The sequence below is a fragment of the Tiliqua scincoides genome, chromosome 1 (genome assembly GCF_035046505.1).
Source record: "Tiliqua scincoides isolate rTilSci1 chromosome 1, rTilSci1.hap2, whole genome shotgun sequence".
NCBI lineage: Eukaryota > Metazoa > Chordata > Lepidosauria > Squamata > Scincidae > Tiliqua > Tiliqua scincoides.
Window position 1 is genome coordinate 284,632,823 of NC_089821.1, and position 14,621 is coordinate 284,647,443.

The 14,621-nt window shown below is 44.3% G+C and overlaps 1 protein-coding gene across 3 annotated transcripts in view; it reads left to right on the top strand.

Moving 5' to 3' along the window:
- Positions 1 to 14,621, top strand: part of ESRRB (estrogen related receptor beta) — a 332,439-nt gene that overhangs the window by 180,375 nt on the left and 137,443 nt on the right. The gene's annotated exons all lie outside the window — the stretch shown is intronic.

The following is a 14,621-nucleotide window of genomic DNA, read 5'->3' on the forward strand; positions in this document are numbered from 1 at the left end:
ACACAATTGAAGCCGGGACTGTGAGCTTTAAGGGACGCAAGGAGGCTCATCTATTATTAATCACAGACATTATTAATCACATTTGTGTCCCTCCCCTCCTCCGATGAGTGCAGGCTGATATTCAGGGCTGGAGGCAATCACAATGAGCAGTCCAGTCCTAAGCCGCGCTTGCACAGCAGGCCACATGGCCTGCACTGCATCCAGTGCAGCTTAGGAGCAAGCTGGAGGTCTCCTGGGGGATATATTTCCCCTTACCCCAAGTAAAGCCCCGGCCATCCCTATGAGGCTTCTTGGATCCATGCTAGTTATAAAGCTGGCATAAATCAGAGAAGCACTGTGTAGGGCTGTCCAGTCAAAGAAGGGAGTTTGCATATGGTGTGTGCCCCTGCCATCAATCCCACTCTCTCTGGGGTCTGATCCTCACCATGTTCCGCCCTCCTCCTACCCAAAAACGCCCCCTCCCTGCCCCCAGAATGCCTTCCTGGCTCCCTCTCCCACCCATCTCCCACTGTCCAGCACAAACTTACCAATGCTGGCTGGCACAGGGTCTGGGTATGGCTCTGCCAAGCCAGCATAAGCCATTGCACTGACCCAGCCAACTTTTGAGTAGTCACAAATGTGTCTTATGGGCACATGGACGACCACATGGACTCAGCTCAGGGTTTGGATTGTGCTGTTAGCCTCACAACTACCCATGAGATGGATTAGACAGAAAGAGAATGACTGTCCCTTTCCTTCACAGTATGCGTGTGTGTGTGTGTAATTTTGTCTCTGCCATGAATTCACTTGGCGGTCTTGCACAAATCTTTGTCTCGGCTCCACAGCTGTAATGTGGGGATCATAATACTTTCAGGGTTGTTGTAAGGATAACAAAAAGACAACATATGTGAAGTGATTTGGACACTCCAAAGCAGGATACAAATGATAACTATCATTATACCTGAACATCGTAAGTTGGATGTATTCATATTTCAAATGGAAGGATTAAAAAAATGTCAAAATCACTAAGGGCACAATCTCAAAGGCGTCCTCGGCTGGCGCACGTCCCTTGTGCCAGCCGACGAGTGTGGCAAAAGGCACTTCTACATCAACCCAGGAGGATGGAGGCTGGCTCAAGCCCCGTGGGCCAGTGCAAAAAGTGAGCTCACGCCAGTCAAGCCAGGATTTTTTTAAAGCTAAATCACACAAGCGGAAAAGCCCTTCTCCCTGAGGAGAACTCAGTGAAACGTATTCAGCTACTTCCCAGTGTAATTGGTATGTTGTGGTTCCCCAGGAGGCCAGCTTGATGCTCTCAATAGCCTTTTCTGCTCCTGAGACCCCATACATTCTGTATATGGCATTATGAACATTGTGAGCATGAGCTGCCCTCACCTCCAGGAGACCCTGGCTGAGGAAATGGAGAGGGTTTCAAGTACCACCTGCCACCTACTCCCCCACCCCTCCAAAACCTTTCCAAGCAGAATGGGCTTCCCCTGGAGGGGAAAAAGTACTCCATAAATAAAATAAATAATCTCTTCTGTCTCTCTCAATCAGCCCAAGGAGTAGTGAGTGGTCCTGAGTGACCAACTTACCTTAAAAATGGCTTTTAAACTGAGGTTGCCTGTATCATGATCACCCAACTCTCCCTCAGTGAGCAATCTTTGGGGGGGGGGGGGAGAGAGAGAGAGACAGAGTTTGAAAACATGCATATCTTGCACATGTTTGAATGTGCATATCTTGCACATCTCTATGAATGTTTGTTTCTCTACCTTTAAAAAATATTGTGTTACTTGTTTTGGCCAGGCTGGAGATTTCTTGGGGCAAAGAGGAAACTTGCTCCAGTGGGGCAAATGGGTTATAGTATTCCACTGGGACCAGAGAGTAGGGTTGCAAAGCCTCCAGGACTGTCCTAGGGTCTCCAGGAATCAAGTTCTCCAAGTGATTGTTGAAAGCAATCCTGGTGATATTAACAGGTTCTCCTTTGCTTAATAACATTAAGTCATGTTTGAGGGTGGGGGCGGGGAAGTCTTAATGAATAGCGTCAGTCAGAGTTGGCAACCCTACCTGGGAGACTTGGGTTCAAATTCCCACTCAGCCTGAGGCCAACATTGGGATGGGCAGTCTCTTTCTCAGCCTAAGCTGCTTTACGGGTGAAAATAAAATGGACGGAGGAAGAATCTTTTATGCTGTTGCCCTGACCTGATACAGTAGCAATATGTAATATATAAATAAAATAATCATGTCAGATCAGTGGGATTTGGCTAGTCAAAGATCCCTTGCTGTCCAGTGCAGCTGTGCTGGGCATTCCAAGACAGGCACTCCCAGAATCCTTTGCAAAATAGATGGCAAGTCTCAGATTGTGTGTGTCTGTGCATGATCCGAGAATTGCACCTCTCTATCTTTTGAAAGACGGCAAAGAATCCTGGCCATACATCTTGGTTGCACTCTGCTTTACAGGCTCTCTTAAAATTTTTTACCTGACAAGAGATTATTTAAGTTGTTTATGTACAGGGTGGCTACAAAGTCCCTATGCATTTGGGATTGAAGCCATTTAAAGCTGCATAGGAATTTTGTGGTCCCCCTGAACTCAGAGAAACTCTACTGTTAGATCTTGGCCTTAAATGTCCAATCCTATCCACCTTTCCAGCACTGATCAAGCTGTGCCAATGGGGCATGTTCTGTATGGGGGGGGGGGGAGGACAGTCAAGGAGCCCTTTTCAAGGTAAGGGGCGGATTCAGTGTTTGTTCTGGGGGTGGGTGGGTGGACTACCTTAATGTTGTAGCCCAGGTCAACCAGACCTGGACTTCTGCCTGAAGCCCAGATTTACCTGCTGGGTAGACCTGGTTTCCTGGTCCCTGCAGGTGCCCTTTCTGCTGGTGCGACAGTTTTGGGGGGGGCATGCACCCACGACCCATCTGCTCCTGCCTTGAGGCTGCATTGTGGGTGCATTGACACTGGAAAGTTAGATAGGATTGGGCCCATTAGTCACTTTGCACACTTAGTCAAAGTGTGGACTAAGAAGGGGAGCTGGGCCTGTAAGTATTCATACTGCTTGGTCTTGATGTGGTGTGCATTGTGGAAGGGTTTTCACACTCCTTTCACCCTGTTCTCTCTCTGTGTGTGTGTGTGTGTGTGTGTGTGTCTCTCTCTCTCTCTGCCTGCCAGCCCTTAAACATTGCTGCTGCTGTTCTTTGTTCTCTGGCTCCCTCTTCCCTTCCAGTGCTCTCCTGGTGGTCTTGTTCTTTTGGTGACCCTGTGGGGCTTTATTGAGGCGGGTATCTCCGCAGCCTGCGGAGCCACTACAGAAAGAAGCTGTTCAGTTCAGCTGTTCAGAGGCTCTGGCTTAACCCAACGGCATCCAGGGAATGTAGAACAGCACGCTTACACCGTGCGTATTTCTCTCCCCTGGGTATTGCAGCATGTAACATACATCATCACCCGTCATTCAGAGACAGCTTTACTCACTGTACAAGTATTAATTAATTAACCCTCACCATGTGCTGTGAGGGCAGCATTAAAACGCTCATTTCCCTATGAAGGCACTGAGAGGTTAAGTGACTTGTCCTAAACTGCTTATTCAGTAAATGATAGAAGATCTCAGAATAGAGTGAAGTGTTCGGAGCCTCTTCGTGCTCCTTCTGGTGTTCTTATTTAGCTGTGTAGCCCGCCTTACCCCTAAGCCTTATGGCAAGTAACATTTATTTATTTATACTGCATACACTATATCACTTATATATTTTAAACCAAAACTTCCTAAAGCAGTTATGCAGCCAAGGGATAATAAGATGGTTCTCTGTCCCAAAGGGCTAACAAATCTAAAAAGAGACAAAAGGGAAGCAACAGAAGAAGGAGTGGGGGAAAGTGGAGGCAGGGGAAGAATAGGAGATGATTTGATGAACACTTAGGCTTTGTAACAGTATCGTATGCAGTAGTGTAGCTACAGGGGATGGCACAGTATTGTGTTGCCATCACTGCTCAGAATGGCTCGGACAGCAAGTGGGGCACTTGCACAGGGCACTGCGCACCTGCAATACTTACTGTGCCGCCCCCAGTAGCTAAGGCCCAAATCCTAACCAACTTTCCAGCACTGTGCCAATGGGCATGTGCTGCATCCTGCAGTTGGGTAGCAGTCATGGAGGCCTCCACAAGGTAAGGGAATGTTTGTTCCCTTACCTCGGAGCTGCATTGCCCTTACCTCGCTGCTGGAAAGTTGGTTAGGCTTGTGCCCTGAGCTACTGATCATACTGCCCTTGCCACACCAGTGGAGGGGAAGGGGTCTTGCAGTCCTGCCTCTGTCTGCAACAGCCTGGCAGAAGTGGCTGCAAGATAGCTTCTTGGATGGAAGGAGCCAAATGGCACTTGGTTCTTGCCAGGCCAACGAAGAGAGTCATGCCACCCTGCCTCTCCTCCTGCATCCAGATATTACCCTTATCCCATTCATGCACATAGCAGCCACCCTGCAGCCTGCCTGCTATTTTGCTGATGCAAAACTTTGCTGATGCACAACTGAAGTGGTCAAGAGAGTCCACACTTGTGCTGTGATTTGAATCCATGTGTCACAGTTTCAGCACTGCACAGGAGAGACCTCATTGACTTGAAGCAGTCCACTTGAAAGCCCTTGAGATCTGATCTGAAGGTTTCTCAACTTATTGCATAGTGAGAACAACAGAAGCCATCTGAGACACCTCAGTGTTTAAATAGGAGCTACTTCTTTGTTTCAAAACTGCCAGGAGATTCAAGGGCAAAAACTTAAACTGGCATCATCATAAATAACCAAAGTCTTAGCTTTGCCTTTCAGCCTTGCTCACTCTTTGTGTCCTTGAGATGGTGACTGTGACAGCTCTTTTTACTGAATCAACGTGCTGCCAGACTGCTTGAACTCAGTACTCAGTAGTGCCTGCTTGAAGTGATTTTCCACTATTCCAATAGTGGAAATAGAAGCACTATTAGAATAGAATAGAATAGAATAGAATAGAATAGAAGCACTATTGCTGCTGACAAACGCAGTATTAGAATAGAACTATTCTATTCTATTCTAGAACTATTCTAGAACTATAATATAAACTATAATATAGAACTATAATATAAAACTATTCTAGAACTATAATAGAACTATTAGAATAGAATAGCAATAGAAGCACTATTGCTGCTGACAAATGCAGTAAGTTGCATTGCACTGAAACCCCACAAAACCAGCAAAGGGGCAAAAGAGGCACCCAGCAACAATAACAGTAGGCTGATCCTGTATGAACAGGGACTATTGATTAGTCAAGCTTTTAATTTATTTCTGTTAAATGATGAGATGTGATAACATTTTATCTTATAGAATATCTAGCAATAGTCTACATAGTTCATCCAGAGGCAAGCCCCATTGAAATGAATGGCTGTTGCTGTTCTCTCACACAGCACCCATTCATTTCAAGGAAGTGGCACAGGAGAAGGTCCCTGTAGATTATGCTCAAGGTTATTTAAACTCTGGAAGCAATTCAAGATGACTTAAGCACACTGGTTAAACCTTCATTCTGCAGACCCAGTCTGGAGCTGCAGCTGTTCTCTTAAGGAAAAAATGGAAAACACAAGGACAGGCCACGCACTTCATATAACATGTAATTTGACTGAGTTAGCCCTTAATTGGCATTTGTGGTTGCTAACCTTTATATAATATTAGCCTGACCTTCTGCCATCTCTTGCCATTCTCACGCCTGTCTCTGTCCATTTTACCTGGCGCAAAATAAAGGTGATCAGATATTTTCCAATTAGTTTACTGCCTGTGTTTTTGGTTCATTAAGGGCACAATCCTAACCAACTTTCCAGCACTGACATAGCTGTGCCAATGTGGCGTGCACTGCATTCTGCAGTGGGGAGGTAGTCAAGGGGGCCTCCTAAAGGTAAGGGCATGTTTTTTATCTTACCTTGGGGCTGCATTGCGGCTAGGTCAGTGCTGGAAAGTTGGTTAGGATTGCGCCCTAAGTTGTTTTGCAGGATTGTGTTATGAGAACATTTTAAAATCTATTTATCTTGGAATTTACATTCCACTTTTCAGTTACCCCAATGTGTCCTGAAGTTGGCTGTTTGTAGGATAATAATGTATTTGGTAGGGTTTTGCAGGATCTTAATGGGGGACTCTAAACCAAAATCAAGACATTTTCAGTCCACTGTTGTTCCCTTTGTTCTTGTGCAGGATTGTGTTATCAAACAGTGCAATCAGGCCTGCCTGGCAGGTATTCCAAGTTCTCATGTATATTATACCAAATGAAATTTCTGCCAGTCATTCTGTCAACTCACTGGGAAGTTGGCCATTATTTGATGATAAAAGTTAAAAAGTAAAACATTAATCAATCACAAAATTGCTTAGTCATTATAGGGGGGGAAAGTGTAAAGTCAATTTCTCAGTCCATCATCTCTGAAAATAGCACAAAAAGGAGTTGGAGAGAAAGGTGCAGTGGTAAAAATGAACTATTTTATTCTGGAGGGGACAAAACCTGACAAATTTTGGTCCTGTTCACTTGGATCCTGCAATGAGGAACTTCTTGCTAATATGCTTATGATTGGGTGAATGGGGTCCCAATGTCAGTGCAGTGCTGCAGCTTTTTGTATTATACTGGGATCCTAATTTTCCCATAGCAGTAGCATGGTTATTGATGGAGTATGGATAGTTGCTTCCCACCAATACCGGTGCAAATGGGAGCTTTTTTAGCTCCAGAGCAAATACAAATAGCCACCAATGGGGACGGGGCAGGGGGAGACCTTCCATGCAGTGACCCCAATCCAAGAGGGTCAACCTGGCTGATAATTACTGGGTGTGACAATGGCAGAAGTGCCACTGTGCAAAAAACACAGCAGTAAAAACCAAACTTCATGCAGTTGAACATGACTTCGGAGAGGAATTGTAAAGTTTTGGATCCTACCAACAAAGTTCCATATAGTTGCATTTAAATTGGATGCTGTTGCTCAGATCCCTATTTCCCCAGAGCAAGGCACTATAAACAATTAAAAATCAGCTAAAATGGTGACCATCCCACATAAAAATAAATTGCTTATTCAGGACCGAGTATATCATTTAAGGAGAAATGCATCACTTGCATTTGGTAGAAATAAGCAAGCTGGTTGAAGTTTGCCTCTGAATGAGTCAAAAACAATCTGATTCTCTCTCCAAAAAGTTTAAAATGGTGCAGCACAGGACTTTCCTTTTTTTTCTCCAGACAGTAAAAGAAAAAAAAGTCTCTGCAAAAGAAAAAGACTCCCTGCGAAAGAGAGTCATGGGGTTGTAGGCTTTGTGAGGGCTGGTGTCATGGAAGTAGCCCATGCAATGATTACAATTCTCATAAGACTCTTTCTCTTTTTTCTTCCTTTCTCTTTGGAGAAAAAAAGAAAGAAAAAGCCCCATACAGCAATTTAAACTTGTTGCTGCCTCTGGCGATGTAGGGGGGCGAAAGGGGCCCCCACTGTTGATGGAGGAGGGGTTGAAGACTGTTGTGGGGACTGATGGGGCATTACCAATATTCTTCAGAATTTGCTTTTGATACTGAGCTTTAGGAGTTCACTGTTTTATGTACTGTTGGGGGAGGGGGGATTTTGAGCTCCCAAAATTTTCAAACCCAGATCCAAAGAACATCACTAACACCTCTAGCATTAGGTATGGAAACTAGGCATCAGTTATGTGCCAGAGTGCTTGTGAAAAAGTATTACGAGCCGAATTATGGTCTTTCGACAGAAGACCATGAACTTGAGTTTCAGTGTATTGTAGTGGTTAGAGTAACAGGCGAGGATTGTGGAGACCCAAGTTGAATTCCCCACTCAACCATGAAGCCTGCTGGGTGACCTTGGGTCAGTCTCTATCTCAATTGTTGAGTGGGGGAAAAAAGAGGGGAAGAACCATGTATGTCACTTGTTGCTCCTTGGAAGATGTGCAGGTTAAAATAAAATTTGAAAAATTGCTGAGGAGTGATCTCAGGAACTCACTGTGCAGTGTTGGGATGTATGCAATCATCTGGGCTACTTGCTAGGTGAACACAGAATCCTGATAAATTAGCTGATCTTTCCCATTTTTATTGCTGGAGAAAAGCACTATTTGTCCTGACAAACTTAATGTAGAGGTATTAGGGATGTGAGCTATTCCAGCCATATGAAGAACTGGAGAGCCAAAGGAGAGTGTGAACTCTCTAATCATTGTGGAGATACATTATGTATATATTTGCATCCAAAAGACCACAACAGGGCTATCAAAAGAGAACATTTCAAACTGCCAACCGGAGAAGCAAAAAGTCATGGACCAATTGGCCAATATTTCAGCAAGTTGGATGCTTCCCCAGGGTTTTGGCAGCTAAATCTAACAGAAGAAAGCTCTAAATTATGTATATTTAACACGGTGTTTGGAAGGTGCTGATTTCCGCAGCTGCCTTTTGGCATAGCTTCAGCTTCTGAACTGTATCACAAATCTGAATGCATGATCTATGAGTATATTTGATGGTGTGGACACATGTATGGATAATATTATCTGAAGGTCCATCAAAGAAGAGCATGATTGTAGACCTCAGAACATATTGAAGTCAATCACAGCTGTAAGCTGCCCTGCCAACTGAACATACACTGAAGGCTGACCTGCAAGCAGAGCCTGAGAGGAGTTTCTCAGTATCTGGGCAGGCTTAAATGGGCATTGTATAAAAGTATTATTGATCTGGTGAAGTCTATTCTTGTAGTGTGCTTTTTCCCCCCACTACAGGTGTGACTGGGACAAAAGAGATGCACATTTGTACCAACTTGGTATATGACACTGGACCAATCTAAGAGTGCAATCCTGACCAACTTTCTGGCACTGACCTAGGCTGCAATCCTAACCACACTTTCCTAAGAGTAAGCCCTATTGAACAAAATAGAACTTACTTCTGAGCAGACGTGGTTAGGATTGTGCTCCTAGCTGCAATGCAGCCCCATGGTAAGGTAACAAACATGCACTTACCTTCAGGTCACCTTGACTGCCGCCCCACCGAAGGATGCAGTGCATGCCACACTGGCACAGCTATATCAGTGCTGGAAAGTTGGTTAGGATTGTGCCCTAAGTCACAGTTTTGGATTCAGGCCGCATGTTGCCTTAGCATTCATGCACATGTGATCGCATGCATATGCACTAGAGGCAAGATGTGTGCCTTTCCCACTCTGAGATTTAATTTCTAGAGATTCTGGGGAAGAAGCTATCCTTGAACAACGACAGCTATAGCAACTCATGCCATAATATTGAACAAGGTATTCAAAGGAACAGAGCATAAAATAGGGATTATCACTAGTAAATCGGAATGGCTGGAGCATATATTGTTGGTTCTTCTTTAAATTCATAATCATGACAAATATTATGCTTGTGTTGACTTATATCCATTTTCAAAACATTTCAGACCATGTCTCAGGCAACTTAAGCATCAGCCAGCAGAGTGCTGAGGCCTTAAAAAAAAGAATTATTTTCTCTTTCTTTGTGTCTTCATAGGGAATCACACACATGATATTTGTGTGTGTGAGTAAGAACATAAGAACAGCCCCACTGGATCAGGCCATTTGCCCATCTAGTCCAACTTCCTGTATCTCACAGCAGCCCACCAAAAGCCCCAGGGAGCACATAAGACAACAAGGGACCTGCATCCTGGTGCCCTCCCTTGCATCTGACATAGCCCATTTCTGAAATCAGGAGGTTGCACATACACATCATGGCTTGTAACCCGTAATGGATTTTTCCTCCAGAAACTTGTCTAATTCCCTTTTAAAGGCATCTAGGCCAGATGCCGCCACCATATTCTGCGGCAAGGAGTTCCACAGACCAACCACACACTGAGTAAAGAAATATTTTCTTTTGTCTGTCCTAACTCTCCAACACTCAGTTTTAATTTAGTCCACTTTTGTTCTCTGAGTAGTCCACTTGCTCCTCATTGGTTGCAATGGGAGAACCATCTCTGCTTCTCCTACTTACAACATCACAGTTTTCCAGCCAGCAGGCACTTTCTGAACTAATAATTGGTTTGGGAGTGATTTTCAGGGGGAAAAAATGTTAAGTGGTCTTTGCAGCCGGTGGGGTACTCTTGGCTCTACTCTTTGTTCCCAGAAAGCTGTGGGAAAGAACCACAAGTAATTCCCCACCATCATCTGTTATCACACATGTAGGGAGGAGGGGGCTGCAGTTGACTCACAGGGCTTCTGTTGTTTAGGCCTCTCCTAAGCAATAGTTGACATCCCTGGTGATGAGAAGCATCTTTACTGACTCCATCGGTCCCCAAGGTTTACATGAGCTGTTGCAAGACTAATGTGCACGTGGCTGCCCATTTTGATGGATGGAGCTTCTTCAAAAAAGTCCAGTGCTGCTTGGCCGCTCTTCCTAAGAGGATTCAGGCAGTTGTGGGGAGAGGAAGAAGCTCTTGGCTTCCCAGTTTTATATACGTTTTTTTATTGGGGCAGGCAGAGTAGATAGCATGCTCTTCTATTTGTTGGTTGTTATGTTTGATTGAAATGCAAGCTGATGGGACACCTGCCCATTTCAAGATGCCTCTGTGTCTGGGGGTCATTCTCTTATGGATCTTGCAATATGAGGTGGTTTCCCTCTCTGTTCTGTGTAGTCTCCGTCCGTTTGTCACCAGACACAGGATGAGAGTGAGTGCTATTGACTGAGCTGTCCAACTCTGCTGGGCTTTTGCACAGCTCAGTTAGTTTTCTGTGTTGACATATGAATGTTTTGCTCGGGTGAAATCCAAAAACCTAAAGCTTTTGTCTTCTAATATGTCTACATTAGGGCTGAAAGCATTTGTTGATTAAATTGTATGATCAGTTAATTGAAATAGTGAATTAATTTGCCCAGTTAACTTTCTGGAGTTCCTCAGTGCCAGCAATAGTACTTGACTTGACTCTGTGCTTGCTGCTTCTTCTTGTGGTCCTTCCATTTTCAGAATTTGTTCAAAAAGTGAGTGACATGGGCTGGCAGTTCAGGCTGAGGGCAGGCCAGTAAATGGCGAATATTTTACTTTCTGCTGGGTCTTTTTGAATGGTGGGGAAGATAGGAGTGATGAAGTTGTTGCTGGGTGGGACATGTGTCTTGGTGAATGGAAGGAGAGAGGGACTCATTGGTGCTTACCCTGGGCAGATTAGAATTTGATTTCCACATGCATCTCCATGACTTGATATCTATAATTTGGTAACTTGCAGCTGAATGTGTGAGCTTCCAGCCTCTTTTTAACAAGTACAGTATTTTTTAGATGATGCAGTAGGAAAGCTCTGAGGTGTTTAATCTGCATTAACTGTTTCACTTGTGCAAGTCATCACTTGATGTTGCAGCCACTGAATGATGAATATGTGATGTTTTTCACAAATTAATTCCTTCAATCCAGGCCAGAATTTCAGAAGGCCCTGGATTAATCAGAGAATTGTCTGCACCAGAACTTATACTGGGTTGAAAGTCCAAGGAGTATTCTAGAAGAAAGGTCTCTTCTGCATCCTGATTCTCATTCCTAAGAGTCCCTGACTATCTGAACACATGAGTGCCTGGGCTCAGCCCCAGGTAGACTTATCCTATTCTGACTAGTGCCAGCAGAACAGGCCTGTGTGCTTTCGCAAAAAAATGCTGTAAAACACATTTTAGCAGCATGGAAGCCATTGGCAGCAAGGCCAATGTTGACCTGCTGCCACCATTCAGAAGTTTGCACCAGCCAGAGCAGGTAGACTCTCTGCTGGGCAGTGGGGGCAGGGGGAGAGGAGAATGAGGCGGGCGTTACATGGCAGGTAGGGGGCAGTTCAGGTCCGGGAGGCGGGTGAGGATGGTGGCCACAGCTTCTGCCACATCCTATTCCCCCTCCTGAGCCTGAAAACTCATTATGAGGTGGCCTGGATTTCCACCAGCAATATCACTGTTGCAGATCCACGTAGCCCCTTAGAAGCTACGGAAAGTGGGTTTTCCCTCATTTTAAAAACATGTCATTTGTTTCCACAGACCTGGTCTATCTGATGCTGTTTTGAAAGTCAAATGATGAATTTAAGGGGGGATGGGTATGTGTGTTTTGTTTTTTCTTTTTTCCTTTTTCCTTGCAGGGGTCAGATGTACATACTCAGATCTTCCCATTGCCGAAAACCCCTAAGGCCCTGAGGTGAGCCCAGTCTGGTCCCCCACCTGCCTGCATGGCAGAAGCAGATGTAAAACATTTTGAAGGATATTCTCACAAACTTTTGGCACTTAAGTACCAAACCAGGAAGATGTAAACTTCTCATGGCCCCCAGCTCCAAAGTGCGCTGCTTGGACCCCTGCTTCTGACTCCCCAGGTATTCAGGATGATAAATGTAGGAGAGCCCATATTAGTGGCCTTTTCACTTTCTGAAAGATGGAAATGGCTACTCTAGAAAAATGAAAAGTTCCATTTGTCCTTTTACACTGACTATAAAGTAATATTAATTTTTCTATCAATAATGGTTCTGTCGAGTCTCTTCAGAAATCCTCCTCTCTTTTTGCATGGGCATTTCTCTGTCAGCAGGAGTCCATTATCTGAGCACAAACCTTCATTGTATTACCGTTATCAGTTAATTAGACCACATGAAGTCTGTGCCAGCCAATCAGGTGGCTCCCTGGCTCACTCTACTTAGCCTTGATAAAAGTTAAAACCCTCCAAATTAAAAAACTTCTGCTATTGGAAACCGGCACCTGCCTGAAAATTCAGTATCTCTTTTTGGAGGTTCACCAAAGTGGCCCAAGAGTCATGTGAACAGCAGGGTATCATCGCACATCTGGGTTCCCCTCCCCTCCCTTTTTGCAGCCAGGTGAGTCCTGTTACAGATTGCCATGCAGATATATTGTGGGATGGTATTTTCCAAGGGAACCGAAATCCAAAAATTATGGAATGGAACATGGCAGAAAGCATTTCACTACCAGAAGAAAATGTCAGTCCTTACAGGTGTGACATGACTGAGATGAGACTTTCCAGCCTGCAAGGGAAGCAATGTGTACCTTACTCATATGCCCTTAGATTCACCCTACATGTTACATTAAGCCTGTCATTAAGAGATGAGCTTAATTCAGGTGTGGCTTGGTCAGGTCCCCTTCTTTTATCAAAAAGCAGTCATCAAATTGTTGTGGGTCAGCAATGCCCAAGGAGAGGGGTCACATTTGTCCACTGTACTGTTTTCTGCTTAAAAAGGCAGTCTAGGGGTCACTTTACAGTAGGATGCTGGTGTCGGGGAAGTGTTACTCCTCCCTCCTTGCACTTCAATCCTCAACTGTATCACCCCCCCCCCACTATTTTCTGTTTTAAATGAATCATTTTCTAAGTGACGGGTTAACATAAAAAAGTAGTTTGGTCCTGAAAGGTTGTGTATCATGGCGCATCATGCTCTTCTCTGGCTCTGTTCAGATAGTTTCAGATTACTTTTCATAGTGTGATGTGCAATTGCCACAGCCAGCTACTTGTTCTGCTCTTTAGCACCCACACTTGGTTCAGTTTTTTCTGAATCCATACAAGGTGGAATACATGAATCCATTCCTAGAGGGTCCTCCAGCCCTCAGGTCAGTGATTTGAGCCTGAAACTGGAGAAGTTGGAACCTGAAGTGCAGCACACAAGAGGTCCTCCTCTGCTGCCTGAGCAAAAGCAGAAGGGCAGGCTCCTGGCGTTTGTGTCATGCCAGGGACATGATATTGCCTGTCAGTCACAAGGACTGATGTTGCAAGCCTGATGGCCTCCTGTACCTGAAGAGGGTTCTTCTCTGAGCACATGCAGTCTGTGATGACTCACTCAGTTATGGCTCAGACCTAGATTCTTCACCTCCTTGGAGTTTGGCTAGACTTGCTCATCCATCCCTCAAAATGAAGTCTGATTAATTCTTCCAAGCCATGGCTTAAAATACATATATGGCAGAGTGAGCAGAAGTGTTATGAAATATCATAGTGGGTAAGAAGATATTGTGCTCTTTTCTTTCGGAGAGGCCTATCAGCATGAAAAATGTGAAGGGTGGTATGAGAGGATTGCAAAGAGGCTGAGAGTGGAGTATTGCCAATGACAAAATGACAAAGATACCCAGGCTGAGTCTTCAAGTCTGTAGCAATCCTGTTAGCTTTAGTATTGTGTACAATTGCTGTCAAATTACTGCTAGGTCTGCATCTGAAAACTAGTTTGTCCCATCAGTCATTTGGGCTAATATATTGGTCCCCAATTGTGTTTAGTTTCAGACTGGGTATATAGATAATTTCTGTGTTAAGGGGTTGTTTTCAAGTATCTGCACATTCTTCAGTATAGTAGCATACATAGCCCAATAGAATCACTAGCACGCACTCATGTATAAATCCTTGCAGCTTGCAGTGAGAAGCTGATTCAGAATACATAAGAACCGTGGTGTTCTCTTCCGGTCAATCCCAATTGGCTAACCATTGCTCTCAAAAATCCTGAGGACCCAAGGGATATCACTTTGACCCTGCTGTGTGGGACAGGCTTTGTCACTGACTGATTCTGTTCTTCAAAGGGGCAAGCTATATATATATATATATATATATATATATATATATATATATATATATATATATATATATATATATATATATATGTAAAAAAAATCCTTCATCGTTAAAATATGAAAATCAGCCTCAGCATTCTTACAATTTTGAGCAGGTGACCAGTGGGACTGCACGCTTAA